Source organism: Talpa occidentalis, unplaced genomic scaffold, assembly GCF_014898055.3.
Source record: "Talpa occidentalis isolate TD23 unplaced genomic scaffold, MPIMG_talOcc4v2.1 talOcc4.9, whole genome shotgun sequence".
Taxonomy (NCBI): Eukaryota; Metazoa; Chordata; class Mammalia; order Eulipotyphla; family Talpidae; genus Talpa; species Talpa occidentalis.
The window spans coordinates 92,954,630-92,970,450 of record NW_023605305.1 but is presented as its reverse complement, the minus strand read 5'-3'; the positions used below and the strand labels follow the sequence as shown (position 1 = coordinate 92,970,450).

Here is a 15,821-nt window from a genome sequence, read left to right as displayed (position 1 = left end):
GCTTGTATCACAGTGTCCTGCACATTATCACATCACTGTGCAGTGAGCCCACACTAAGTACCAGGAGAGACAAGGTCTCACCTCTAAGAAAAATGAGATAGACTTTAAATTCTGCTAAAACTACCCAAAACTGCCATGAATTGAAATGTTTAAATTCTGATTTCATTGAAGATAACTAAACTTGTGTGCAAGTCAAAAATAAGATTTCTTTCCCTCTGCCACCATTTTTTCTCATCATCCAACCCTCTTTGTAAGTATTAGCTCTTTTGCTGAGGCTGAATTGATCATTTCTTCATTACAAATCTTGAGACAATCGCAGCAAGCAAAAAATAGAATTTGACTTGCTGATATTTAATTATTGATGTGGTCTTTTAAAAAACATATTTGGTTCTCTGAAATGGTTCCTCAGAACTGTGCTCTCTTTCTCATTGGTTCTTATTCTGTTTGTTCTTGGCCTCTGCATTCCTTTTCGATTTTCTGCAGGTTAGCAAGTGCTGCCTCGTTTGCTTTTGAAATGTGTCTTTAGGCATGCTTTTGTTTGACAAGGATTGCCAAGGCTGAGCTGACAAAGTCTGTTTGAAAATCTTTTTCCAGGTATACAAGATCAGTGAGCCTGTTCAATGTATGCTGTGATTAGAATTTTTCTTCAGATATTTATATCAACATTTCGGTTTTAGGGAGAGATGTTGTCTGAGTCTACCTGTCAGAGAGAAACTTATAAAAAATAAGGAACTCTATGGAGTATATATTCAAATGCAAAAACAGATTTGTGATAGAGTTGACATGGTCCCCCTGTATGGAGAAACAAGCTAAGAGAAAAGGAGACCTTGGAGAAAAGGGACAGGTTATCTACACACCGATCCCGCTGCTACCACAGCCTGGAAAAAACATCCCCTTAGGAGTTCTGGCCCTCAGCTGTGGGGTTTAAAGACTTAATTGGAAAGACACAGGAAGGTTTTATCATTAGTTTTTTCCTGCACCCCTTTTGATGGTAGGAGAAATGGGTGCAACGTCGTGAGCAGATACAGCTGATCAAGGAAAGCTTGCCTCTGTAAATTTATGGATTAAGAACACAACCTGACAATAGGAGTTTATAAATATCTACTTTCTTCATTCAAGAGCATCATGATACATATGGTTCAGCAAATATTCATTTTATCCATAGACATATTTTAAAGTGCATTATATTTACCTTATTTTCAAGATACATTCCCCAGTGGGACTTGGTTCTTGCCCAGCTTTTCTGCCCCCTTTGAGAGTGTGCGGGCTTGCAGTTGGGAGTGACGCAGCCTGGAATAAGACAACAGTAAAAATGAACATATTTTTCAAAGGCTAAGATGATACTGTTGGTTCCTTTTTAGTTTTTACAAAACTAGAACATATTACAGTAGCCTACTCTTATCCTCAGGAGATACCTTCCAAGATTCTGAGCAGACAGATGCCTGAAACAACAGACAATACCCAATGATCTATCCCACGTTTATTCCTAGACATCAGACCTATGATAAAGTTTACTGTATAAATTAGGCACTGTTAACCACAATAACCAGTAACAGAGATTAGCAACAATAACTAAGAATTATAGCCATACACTATAATAAAAGTTAAGTGAATGTGAGCGCTCTCAGAATATTTTATTGCACGTAATATTTTCAACCATGGGGAACTAAAACTATGGAAAATGAAACTGGATAAGAGGGACTACTATATTTCAAAATAAACACTATTTTATAAATTACTTCTTTTGAAAATAAAGCTTACCATGTTTCAAGGAAGATAAGTTACATTGACCACCAGTTAGCAATCTAGAACACACTAGTCAGGCTTAAACTAATTTTTCTGGGGCTTCCCTGGTGGCGCAGGTGGTTGAGCACAGCTCTGTGAATCTGTCCGCAGCCTCTGCAGTGCCGGTTTGATCCCCACCCGCCTCGGAGCAACCCACATGGTGAGCAGTCCTCTCCTGTCACACCCGCTGCTCCCCTCAGCAGTGTATTTCATCAGTCTGCCTGTTCTGTTCCCCGCTCTAACTCTGGTGAATCCTCTCACCCTCCTGCACATCTGGCCTGTACCCCAGCTCTTGAATAAATAAAATAAAATCTTAAAAAAAAAACTAATTTTACTATAAGAAGACACCACAAAGAGGAGAATAAGTAAAAATCCAAGACATGTTAGCATAAGAGATGAAGTAACTCTTAGTATTTGGTAAACTGATGTGGAAAACTAATTTCAAATTTCATTTATCAAGTGACTGGATGTACTGATGAAAGCAACATCCAGAGGTTGCCCACCTGAACACATTTCCTTAACCTTCCAAGTCATGTGGACAGAACATTCTGTAGCTCTTTAAATAAGTTCCACAGTCAGCTAACTAAATCTGATTACCCTTCTCCCTCCCTATGAAGGTAGTATTTGCTACTCTACGTTTGTCTCTGTTAATCAACCCATTTCATTAGCAAATATTCATGGATCACTTCCTGTGTGCTAGGCACAGTTCCAGGTATTGGGAATGTAATTTACAAACAACACAATGCCTCAACTCCAGGATTTCTAGCCCAGGGAAGGAAGAAAATAGAATCAGCTTTTTTCTCAACAAAGATCAGATATAATAAAAGAACTTACAGGGGGTCTCCCAGGTGGCGCCAAGGGTTAAATACAGCACTGTGAAGCTATACACAGCCTCTGCAGCATGAGTTTGATTCCCAGCAGGCCAGGGAGCTACCCAGATGGTGCAGCAGACCTCTCCTGTCTCTCCCGCTGCTCCCCTCAGCAGCGTATTTCAGTCAGTCTGCCTGTTCTGTTCCCCACTCTGTCTCTGGTGAATACTCACTCCCCTGCATCTCTGGCCCATACCCCAGTTCTTATATGCATAAATAAATAATTCTTTAAAAAAACTTATAGATCCCAATGTGTAAAAATATTAGCCTTTTTAAATTCTTTGCAAAATGAGATGGAATGAATAAACAGGGTTAAGTGAACTTTGTGATGGTATATGATTTTCTTTTTAAAAAAGCATCTTAGACAAAAATGTTGTTATGTTGCCTAATCTGTCATTTTTTTCCCAGAGCAACTGACATAACTGTGTTCCCTTCTTGTTAGTCTTCTATCAAGAAGAAGAGGTCATATACCACCTGATTCTCCACTAAAACGTACGCAGGCGAGATGTTTTTCCATTAAATATCACTGAGGACAGATAAGGCTATCCTTTTCTTGTTTTCAAGTACTAACTATGCTGGCAACATAGTCCAAGTTTCTAAATCCAACAGAGGAGTATGAAGGAACATGAGCAGTGGAGGCTTCCAGAGGCAATTTACACTTCACTGATGCTTGAGTTGCCGGGGTCTCCTTTCGATGGCCATCCCAGAAAGTGCTGGGTCTTTGTGCTGAACTTATCTTAACCTGAGGTGTTTCCCACATACCTGAAAGAAAAAGAAGTGCCTATTATATGGTTATGTGCCTCATTTTTACACCAAGCCAACGAAGTGACCAGTGACGCCCCAGATGGCTAGCTGGTCCGAACATTCCCCTCCACGGGAGAACAATGACAATAAAAAGGATTTGGGGGGTATCTGTCTATGGCACTTAAGCAATTTAGTGCAGCTTTCTTAGAGTCCTTTCCCTTCAAGGGCTAAACCCATGCCATATAATCAGAGTGTTGCTTTTAAAAATGCAATATCTTCCTGCGATGTGGGCCGGAGACGTGTCATAATCTGTGCTAGTGAAGTGAAACAGAAAAAAATAAATGGCATTTTTAAATGGGGGAGTATACACAACCTCACCACTTGGTTTTGCATTTATGCTGGCTTTAACTGGAGACATTATACAGAACCTCTTGTTTTTCTGCAGAAATTCCAGAGTTATCATGAATCCCCAAGATAAGAATACCAAATACACTTTGGGAGGTGTTACTACACTCACAAATTCAAATGATAAAAACAAATAGGGCTTTGCAAAACAAGTATAAAACCAACATACATGTTAATGCCCATGATCTACCAGCTTAAGATAGAGGGCCCCAGAGAGAAACACTTTAGAATCCATAACTACACCTACTTCGGGGCTCTCAGGACTGAAGAGTAGATATCATTTGTTTTGGATGTGCAGGAGGTAAGCAGGGAATTTGAAAGGTGAGGGAGGGATATCCTTACTGGGGATAAAATGGAAATTATTTACTCTAGCAATCCTCATTATCTTGTTGATTTCCATCCTGCTGACACTAAGAGGTGTTCTTATCTCCTATGCATCCCCCCTCCCTGCAACCCTCTGTTCCTTTTGATTTCCTGACAAAAATTTGCAAGTCTGAAACTTTTATTTCACCTGAAATGTTCATATTTAAGCTCCATATATTAAAAGGAGGAAGAGGGAGAGGCCCCACTTTCAAATCCACAGTCAACCCTTTAGTGTGAGAAGTTTGACAAGCAGAACTGCTCGTCCATTTATCAAAGCATAATCAACACTTACAATGTCACTTTTGTTGGCTTTTTTAAAAAGATTTATTTATGCATCCAGAACTGGGGTGTAAGCCAGAGATTGGGGCGCAGAACAGCCAGACTGACTGAAATACACTGCTGAGGGGAGCAGCGGGTGAGACAGGAAAGTTCTGCTGCACCATGTGGGTAGCTCCCTGGCTGGGGCATCGAACTTGTGCTGTAGTGGCTGACAGTAGCTTGATAGCACTGTCTTTAACCTCTGCACCACCAAGGTGGCCCCTTCCTTGGCTTTGTTTGAAGGTAGTCATTTCATGCACAATTCCAGCTTCATGCCAAGAAAGAAATTAAGAAGTACCTTTATGCCTGATGTGCAGTAAAAAATAATAATAAAGCCTATTTCATTTCTTTTGTTCATGAGACTAGAAATGTTTGTGTTCTTTTATGTGGAACAGATCTTCTGGAAAAACAAAGGTATCTCTTAGACCAGAAATATTCTCAGGGTATGGGGAGGAAAATCCATTAAAGAATTTAATTCTGGGCCTCCCTGGTGGCACAGCAGTTGAGCGCTGGGTTGCGAAGCTGCCCGCAGCCTCTGCAGCACTGGTTCGATCCCTGGCTGCTCCCCGGCCACCAGAGGAGGGTCCCACGTGGCGCGCAGACCTCTCCTGCTGCTCCCCTCAGCAGTGTACTTCGGTCCTTCTGCCTGCTCTGCTCCCTGCTCTGGCTCGGGTGAATTCTCTCACCCTCCCGTGCTTCTGACTATACCCAGTGCTTGTATAAATAAATAAATAAATCTTTAAAAAAAAAAAAAAGAATTTAATTCTGCTAAAACAAGTTCCCTGGCTGCCTTGTGCCTGAGGCAGTTCATACAAAGGGTGCAATTTAAAAACTTGATTAAGTGGGCTCTGCAGCTGCTCTTCAGTGCAGCACCCTATCCAATGGCCCACAACTCTCAAAACCTGCCTCAAATTTAACTTTCAATTCATCAACCCCACACTGCATAGTAAATTCAAGAGTCAGACTGGTTAGATTCCCAGCTCAACACTGTATTAACTGCTGAATCATAACTCTTGGTTTCTTTATTGGTAAAATGACTAAAAAACTGACTTAAAAATTTACCTCACAAAGTTGTCCTTAAAAAATAATTTATGTGGGCCTCCCTGGTGGCATAAGAGGTTAAGTTACAGCACTATGAAGCTATCCACAGCCACTGCAGCACGAGTTCCATCCCCAGCCAGGGAGCTACCCACATGCCACAGCAGACCTCTCCTGTCTCACCCACTGCTCCCCTCAGCAGTGTACTTCAGTAGATCCATCTGTTCTGTTCCCCACTCTGTCTCTGGTGAATCGTCTCACCCCCTCCCCACAACTCTGGCCTACACCCCAGTTCTTATATGCATAAATAAATCTTAAAAAAAATAATTTATGTAAAATACCAAACACAATGCCCAACACGCATTACTCAGTCAGTATTTAATTCTCCCCCAAAACATCCTTACCCAGGATTTACTCTTCTCTGAACACTTTGGGGGAAAAACTAAAAAAAATGACAATCCTACAAAGAAGCAATTTATTATGAGTCAATAATCATTCAACCAAAACAGAATATAAACACTGTTATTATTTTTTTTCAAATATGTAAGCTATACTAATTGCATTCAAAGTACCTGCCTTCAAAAATTTATCCCGAACAGAGATCTGCTTGTTGATACAGGCCCTGTGGCTAAATCAATAAGCCTGCATTACTTTGATTGACTTGCAGTTTGTATAGTTTGAGGAGTTTCCAGACATTCCTCTTTCTTATAGGTCATTGGAGAAGATTACAAATGGCTCTTAACTCGGGGCAGAAGACTCTTTCTCAAATGTCTCACGGATCCCAGCAAAGGAGGCTGTGTAACTAGGCCTCCAGCCCTGAGTGTGCCATTATCCAGGTAATCATGAGGAACAAGGCATCTGTGACCAGGAAATAAGCTCCTTAGAAAATAGAGCTATCCCTCAGCTCCAAAAAGTGATCTTTTTCTTTCAACCTGAAGCAAAGACCAGATTGGTTAGGGTATTAGTAAGATTCCAAAGAGCCTCAACAACCAGTTACAGTTGTTTGTTTGTTTGTTTTTTAATCTAGGTAATTTATTTATTTATTTATTTATTTTTACATCATTTTTCATTTTTGTACACTGTTTGATTTCTCCTCTCAGTTGTGGTCCCCATAAAATTACCACCACCAAGATACCCATGAACCATCACCACCATAGACTCTTTTTTTTTTTTAGATTTATTTATTTATTTATACCAGCACTGGGTACAGTCAGAAGTGTGGGAGGGTGAGAGAATTCACCAGAGCCAGAGCAGGGAGCAGAGCAGGCAGAAGGACCGAAGTACACTGCTGAGGGGAGCAGCAGGCGGCAGGAGAGGTCTGCGCACCAAGTGGGACCCTCCTCTGGTGGCCGGGGAGCAGCCGGGGATCGAACCAGCACTTCAGAGGCTGCGGGCAGCTTTGCAACCCAGAGCTCAACTGCTGTGCCACCGGGGAGGCCCCATCACCATAGACTCTTATCTATTGTTCTTCCCTCCTGTTTTGATCCCTTTCCCTCCCTCCTCCATGACAAATGTCTCCATTTTATAGTTTGCCTGCAATTTTTGTCTTTATTTCCCTGATCCCTTGTATGGTTTCCTTATGTTCCTCTTATAAGTGAAACCATCTGATATTTTTCTTTTTCTTTCTAACTTATTTCGCTGAGCATGATACCTTCCAGCTCCATTCATGTTGCTGCAAATGGCATGAGTTTATCTTTTTTGATTGCTGAATACTATTCCATTTGTGTATATATACATAGATAGATAGATCTATATAAATATAGATATATATACCACATCTTTTTGATCTAGTCATCTGTATTTTGGGCATTGAGATTGTTTCCATATTTTAGCTATTGTAAATAAAGCTATGATGAACATAGGAGTGCAAGTGTCTGAATTAATGTTTTTTGTGTCCTTTGGGTAGATTCCTAGGAGTATAATTCGTGGGTCATGTGGTAGATGCATTTTGAGTAATTTGAGGTGCTCCACATGGCTTTCCATAGGGAACAACCAGTTATAGTTCTACTGGTCATCCAGACTTCTACTCTTTCTCCAGGATCAGGTCACATGGACACAAGTATCTCAAATTAAACCAAATCAGAAGACACCCCTATATACACACCCATCCAGAGAGGGTAACTTAACTCCTCAATGTAGAAGACATTAAGAATTTGGTTGAAAGCATGCCCTCACCACCAAACCCAACTGGATGAGGGGCAGGATGGGGCCTGAGGAGCACATCTGTGGGACCACCAATGGGCCATGGTTTTTGATTAAACCTAAGATCGATCTTGAAGCTTATCAACTATTAAAAGACAAAGTAAAAGAAAACAGAAATAAAATCACCTGTCACGAACATAGAATTTGAATTGTCCTATTAAAATGAAAGACCAAAATACCTTCATTATGTCACTTTCTAGTAACAGACAAGAAAAAAAAAGTATTTTAGTATTTTCTCACTCTCCTAGAAAAATCTCCTTGGTCTAATTCCAACCCCTATTATCAAAGGACCATTCACCTAATGTAAAAAAGCAGCTCTTCATCAATTTATCATTAATAAAGGCATTTCTACCTAATGTAAGGAAACCACTCTTTCCCCAGGGATTCTATTAATGGGAGGCTGGAGCTAGATAACAAGCATGGGAGCAGGTTGGCCACAGGAGGGAATGCAATATACATGCTCTGCAATCCCGGCGAAGGACACTGCACACCGCCTTCTGTGACTGATGACTTCCCAGCATGCTCAAGAAGGAGGGAGAGGGCCTAGGTGAAGAAAAACTTTCACATGGGTGCCCACCTTCTTCAATTTTTTTTTTTTTAGGAATGCATGAGTAATTTTCGATACGCAGTCCCCAGTGGGTATTGATTTATGCCCAGTTTTCTCACCCTCCCTTTGTGAGCGTGCAGACTCATGGTTTGGAACTGATGCTGCCTGGAATAAGATGACATAAGCAAGCACATTTTTCAAAGACTAAGATGGTGCTGTTAGTTCCTTTTTACATCATCTAGTAATAATAGCAAATACTAGCTGCTATTTAAACCTCTATTAGTATTAACTAATTTAATCTACCCTCAACAAATCTAAGGAGTTAGGTGCTATTATTTTTCCCATTATACAGATGAGAATGATGAGGCACAAAGAGAGCCAATAATTTAGTCTTGGTTACAAAGTTAACATGTGGTACAATTAGAATTTGAACTGACGAATTCTGGACTCAGAATCCATGCTCTTTAGCAGAATGCTGTAATGCCTCTCAGTATCACTAATAATAAAGGGAGACCAATTAACATATGACTTGGAACTCAGACATAACCAATGCTTAATCAGTCATTCAGGCTGGTAATGTTGGGCTTTTCAACTAGACTGCAGATGCAGGTGGACTCAAATTCAAATCCTACATAGATTCTATCACATGGTAGTCATCAAACAGGAAACAAGTTGTTTATCCCAAGCTTCACTTTTCCCTTCTTTAAAAGAGAGAGAATAGTAGTATGTACTTTATAGCACTGTGAGAATTAATTAAGATGTCTCCTTATAAGCACACTTGCAAGATCCTAGTAACATATTTAGTGTTGTGTATCTTAGCTATAATAATTATCATCATTATTATTAATATGACGCATATGACTTCCATTGTGGGTGACATTTGGAAGAAATGATCCTTCTTTACTCTATCCAGGCACCTTACTGCCTTCAAAAACCCACACTTGTGAGACAACCCATGGAGATTAGGGGCAACACCGCAGCTAAGGATCAGACAAAGCTAAGGGGCTCAGAGGGACAAAACCCCTCAACCTTGGCTTCATTAGCAAGCTTCTCTAGCTGAGTTAACCCAGCCCTTGCCAGTCAAGCATTCCCTTGCAAATATAAATCATTACCCAATAAATCACAAACATACAAGATTGTCCATAGCAGACAAATCTGTAGGTCAGAGAAGATAATCCCTAAGGCTTTGAGGAAAGGGAGAAAAAGCAACAGCATTAATTATATCAACAGCTACTTGGCAAATGCTTTAAGCAAGTATTTTAGATTCTTCTTTAATTAGGATAAATAATTATTTCACTTTCATCTTTCAATGAGCTCTCAAACTCTCCCATCTTCAGATATCAGCTAGAAACATACAAAGATCGGGGGAATAAACTGTGCACATTTGTAAAGCCACTTTATTTTTCTGGATCTCTGTTCACAATCTATACAATGAGGAGTCTGGATGAGGTAAGTCTTAGCAGCCCCTTCCAGTAGATGGGCGGTGTTTTGGGGGGACATAATGGCTATGCACTTTACTCATCTTAGGTTCCTTTCTGGAGAGCAACATTTAACATTTGATGATATTACCTGCATTTGTTTAGCTTAAACACTGTTTTATACACATGAGCACAAGACATCCAGTCATTCTGGAAATATGCCAGGAAGTAGGGAAACCCACTATAACATGTCTAAAAATTGTCTGGAGACTAGATCAAATGAGGAGTGTTTAAAAGTACTGAAGAGGGGCCTCCCCGGTGGCGCAGCGGTTGAGCGCTGGGTTGCGAAGCTGCCCGCAGCCTCTGCAGCGCTGGTTCGATTCCCGGCTGCTCCCTGACCACCAGAGGAGGGTCCGGCATGGTGCGCGGACCTCTCCTGCCGCCCACTGCTCCCCTCAGCAGTGTACTTCGGTCCTTCTGCCTGCTCTGCTCCCCGCTCTGGCTCTGGTGAATTCTCTCACCCTCCCACGCTTCTGACTGTACCCAGTGCTTGTATAAATAAATAAATAAATCTTTTTAAAAATAATAAAAAATAAAAGTACTGAAGAGGGCCTCCCTGGTGGTGCAAGGGGTTAAGATGCAACCTGTGACGCTATCCCCAGGCTCTGTAGCAGGAGTTTGATCCCTGGCCAGGGCACAGCAGACCTTTCCTGTCTCACCCGCTACTCCCCTCAGCAGTGTATTTCAGTCAATCTGCCTGTTCTGTTCCCCCCAACTCTGTCTCTGGTGAATCCTCTCACCCCCTACACCTCTGGCCTGTACCCCAGTTCTTGTATGCATAAATAAATAAATCTTTTTTTAAAAAAGTACTGGAAGATGTTCTTGGAAAATGATAAGGTTATTCTTTAATTTGATTTATTCTGCATAGTTTCAGGACTGGAATGAGTTAACATGGATAGAAGGGCTCATTTTATATGAAATAGTTTTCCATCTATGCGAATAGTTCCAAGTAGAAACAAACATCTTTATGGAGCCATAGGAAGCCCTGCAAAAAAATGGGGAGTCTTCCCATCCGATGTTTACAGGAGAGCTCTCCATGGGGTTAGTGAGTGCCGAATACATCCTTACCTCTAAGAGTCTGTCCTGACTCCCCACAGATATTTAATAATTCTTCATCTTCATGTTCTCAATAATAGTTAATACTTCTTCATCCAGGCTCCCCAGACACCATTTCAGTAGCTCAACAGAGCACTTACATGTGGTGGTGTAATATTTGTTATTGGAGTTGTCCTCATCTTACCCAAAACATCACATATCCTTTGTACATATCTATCACAGCTCCAAACACAGCAAATTCTTAATAAATATTGGCTGAACACATTTTTTAAAAATGATGACCAAGGAATTTGGAAAAGTCTATTCTTGCTTTCAGAGAGGAATGCAATCTAGCTGACGTGTCCGAATTAACATAGCGCAACCAAATTTTATTTATATATGTGTGTGTATATAAGTGTGTATATATATAATCAAATTATATTTTTATATATGTGCTATATAGTTTATATAGCACACAGTTAGAACTTAATAAACATTTCCATAAAAAATCCATTTGACAGCAATTTAGCATTAAGTGGTGGCAGATTTCATGATTCAATGAAAAGAAGCTGCTGGTGGCTGACCTAGACCACCTCCAAAATCTGACCACCACCTAACTGGGCAGTTTCCTCTAAAACACCTGCTGATTCCCTCTCCCAAGCTCCCTGATATTCTGCCTCCTGCACTTTGACTCAAGATTTTTATATCACCTGAACCATTGCCACTTCCCTTCTCTCTAGAGCACTAAGATCTTCCCCCCCAGAATCATCTATCACTTACTGATTACCTAATAGTATGTCTTATGCCATCCTTTCATTCAGCAAACTGTCACTGACTCCAGTATTTGGGGGTTAGGCTAAACTTTGGAGATACAAATGAAAGAGATGTATTTTTTGCTTCACGAGGTTTAAAGTCAAATATCATCTATCAAAACAATTCTAATGTATAATGTCATGAAGAAAACACTGAAGATGGTAGTCTGCATGTGATGATGAGTGATGGTAAAGAAGGTCAAGCAAGGAAAGCTTCCTGGAGGAAGTGATATCACAGAAATTTTGAAGAAATAATGGAATCGAGCTAGTGAAAGAGGAAGGAAATTTTCAGGTGGAGTAGCTTACACCAAGACTGCAGGAAGAGAAAACATAGTGAATTGAGTACGTACGGTGTGTAGGGAAGAAGAGAAATGGCCATAAAGATATCACATGAGCTGAAAAAGAAAGACTATAAACTGAAAAGGCCATCTTTCATTCTCACAAGAATGTGGAACTTTTGAAGGATTATAAACAAGGAAATAGCTTGATCACATTTGTCTTCGAATGTTAACTGAGAAGAGTGGATTGAAAGGAAGATCGACCTTAAGACTGGGGTAATTTTAGTGAATTTTAGTGAAGCATGTATGAAGTGAATTAAGGCAGTCTTTGTGCAAAGAAAGGAAAGCACAGATAATTCTGAGGAGGTGAGAGCTAAGGATCCGGTAAGTGACACTATGTTGGGAACTAGAGTGACTCGGAAATCAAGATATCTCCCAGGTCTCAGAGAGGACAGCAGTAGCATTTACTAAGACAGAAACTTCAAGGCTTGGTGAGGAGAAGGGAGCACTCCCTGACACGAGCTTGAGAGGCCTGTGAAATAGTGACGGAAGAGGCACTGGATACTGAAGTCATGAGCTCCAGAGTCTGAGCCAGACTGGAGATGTGAATTTGGAAGTCAGGAGCAGAGGGAGAAAACAAATAGTGGAAAACAGCCCATCTCTCAGGGATGATAAGTGAGCAGAAACCAAGGTACCGCCATGACACCCCCCAGCCTGCTTCTGAAAGCAGAAGCCAAAAGAGAGTCAGGACCATCCTCTTGTTCCAAATCATCACTTCCCCCAAGGAAAGGAACAATTGGTATCAACCCTGGTGGGGGAGGAGTTAACCTGCATGTGATTATTTCTCAATTTAAACGCTACCTTTTTTCCTGTAACACACACTGAAAGTGGACCTTTGCTGTAAACCCGCTGAGCACCACCAAGCCCAATCTTCATTGTGCCCTTCCTCCCTTAGTCTGCTCTCTGCTTTGTCTGAGGGAGGGGGACAGGCTGGTTTAAGATTTCAGCATTTGTTTTTTTAACTGATACAGACTCCGCTTTTCTTTTCCCTAAGGTTGTTTCAGCCAAACCACTTTATTTTGCTCCTTCAATTTCAAAATAAAAGGAAACTTAAACAAGAAAAAGGAAGTGGAAAGGAAAGGAATATTTGCTGGAACTGAAAGTGCTTGAAATCTAGAATCGCAGCAAGGGTGATTATTTCCAGGGCGCCTCTCTCTCTTGTCACGCCAAAGCAAGCTCCCTGAAGGCAATGAGTGGGTTTCTATTTGTTTGTGGTCCCACATAGAAACCAGCAGGGTACCCTACATACAATCACTGCACAGTAATTATTTATGGGTTCGATGGTTGTTTATATGATTAGACTCATATGCACATTTCTTTGCCCTTGGAATCTTCCATATTATTTAACACAGCACTATTTACTACTTAACAGGACACAATAGTGTCCTGTTCTTTGTTTATTTCATGGTGCTATGCTTAGAGCTGCAATTAGATGGTAAATTTCTTGATGACAGGACACTGGCTCAGTATTCTTTTTTTTATATATGTGCTGAGCAGATTTGGTGCTTAATAATGTTTTGTTGAGCACATGTGTTGTTTTACCTAGAATGAATTTATCCTCCTATATCCCATCTTCTAAAAGTCACAAAAGAATATCTATCACAAGTTTAGGAAGACTAGAATAAGCTTTCTGAAGCACACCCTAAACAGTACATGTTCCTGTGTCATCTAATTGAGTAATTTATTCAGGAGCATCACCTCAGAATTATGCCTCAGTAGGTCGCTCATCTGGATGCACCTGCAGTTGCTTATAGACATTTCAAATGCAAACTTACAAGCAGATCGAGGAATGAAGTAAATTCCTTGTCACTAAATTCCTTGTCACTAAAGTCATGAAAAGACCCAGAGGGACTTCCATATGCTTTCACAAAGATTCTTTCCTTTCAGCAAGACTTGCAGTAAACTTTTCTAGAAAGTATCACAACTGAATAACTAGGTTACTCTAAACGACCCACCTTACTTCAGGCGGCAAAATGGGTGCCATCATCTCTTGAATCATATCTTGATCATTATTAAGCCACCACTTGTTGGCATGTCACATGCCAATTTCTGAGTCCAGAGACCACTCTTAAACAAGGCATCAATCAAGAGATTTTAGCCCAGAAAAGTGAGCAGAAGCTTCTAGAAGCACTCAGGAAACAAGAGACAAATGTCTAGAAGGCACCAGAGGAGCTGTGCTGCTGTGAGTCCAGATGGCAGAAAGACACTCAGCATGATCATGCCTGGCTCTCTTCCTCTTTAACCTTTAGAGATTCAGGCATACTGATAAATTAAGGTCACCATGCCAGCACAGAACTCCAGGTCCATATCTGAACATTTTAAAATTTGACTTTAGCAGGATAGTATAGAGTGGGTTGACATTTAATGGATGTGCATCATGAAGTAGTCCTTAAACTCTAGAAGTAATTCTGCACCACTAGGTAAATAGTTGCTGCCTCAAGCTCCCAAGTACCCCGAGGCTGCCCCAGCTTCTATTGTCAGAGCATGACAGACTCTTCACTAAAGGGGTAAATCCTGGCCTTACAGAGGGACTTGGGGTCCTTCTCAAGCTGGCAAGAAAATTTGGTGTTTACATCTACGTAAGGAGCAGCCTGTCTTTCTGTGGTTACAAGAAACTCAAGAGCCAGATGAACATAGAATTAAGCAAGTTAGCCAGGTTAGAAATGAGCTACAATGGTCATATCGTTAGAGGCATAAGTTGTGTTTTGGTTGCTGCCCTGTAGGTCACAAAATTTCATATCTTTGGCCAATTATATCACAAACTTATAATGCATATGAGTATGGTCTTTCCCCCCAATCTGTGAGCTCCTAAAAAACTACCAGCCCTCATTCTACAGGGGCCTACCAAATGCTAAGTCAGATAAATTAAAGCAAATCCCCACATGAGAACAATTTCAGTCCAACTGTTATACATTACAGATAAGGATAAAATCTGAAAAGATATCACAGAGAAAAAGATGGAACACATATGAAGAAATGGCGATTAGTTCCTCAGAAGAACTGAATACAGTAGTTGCCAGAAATCATAAATAATATCTTCAAAATGAGTTCCAACAAAGAATTCTGTATCTAGCTCAACTAGTCTTCTAATCTCTGTCATTTAAGTCTCCTGGACTGTGGTATTCTGCTATGGCAGCTAAAGACTAACACATGGATCATCTAAATCTAATATAGGAAGGAGACCAAACTTTCTTGGCCATAAAATTCAGTGACACATAATCCTCCACTTGTACTCATTTCTGTATCTCTTTATTAAATCTGATAAACTCTTCAAATGTCAGTTCCAGTTTCACCTCTTCTGGGCAATCTCCCCTGATCAGTGAAGCTTGTTCTCCCTGAAGAAATCCATGTTTTAGGAATATGGCCTATCTGGTCTTACAGTACCACCTGTCTTCATTATTATCTTTCCTAGAACCAAAGTCTTCTTTGTTGCCATATACATAGCAAGTGCTTAAGTAATGTCTGCTGGTTAACCAATTTTCAATCTCAATAATTTAGTTTCCCCTATTCCTAAACTTAAGACATATTTTGAGAACAGATGAAGACATAGAGCAAAAAGCCTATTATAGGGGGGTGAGGATGGGAGGGATTGGGGTCAAAATAAGGGGGTCGCAATTGTATGAGGAATATAAAAATAAAATTTATAATTAAAAAAAGCCCATTATAGTCCTGTTTAAAAGCATTTTACCATATCCCCCCACCACGTTCCATCTAGACCACCCTTTGATGGGAGCCTGGAATGCTGCAGAGAGATATAATAAGGTTATTTCCACACCTGGTCTTTAACTACAAGAACAAAAGCCATTTTGTTCACATTCTCAAGGCAGAGTCGCCTGGAACAACTTCGACAAGTCAGGCCAACCAACCCGTAAGTCCCCTGCAATTCT

At 40.6% G+C, this 15,821-nt stretch overlaps 1 long non-coding RNA gene across 2 annotated transcripts in view; it reads right to left on the bottom strand.

The window, feature by feature from the left end:
* Window positions 1-406: 406 nt before the first annotated feature.
* The window catches only part of LOC119235710 (uncharacterized), a 101,086-nt gene continuing 85,671 nt past the window's right edge, over window positions 407-15,821 (bottom strand). Inside the window, exons 6-7 of one of the 2 annotated variants that reach the window (XR_005122895.2) lie at window positions 1,193-1,290; window positions 407-700 (exon numbers count right to left, since the gene is read on the bottom strand). This is a non-coding gene — a long non-coding RNA (uncharacterized LOC119235710). Of the gene's footprint in view, window positions 701-1,192; window positions 1,291-3,117; window positions 3,417-15,821 lie in introns of those variants that run through there. The other variant, XR_008550332.1, reaches the window with a different exon arrangement.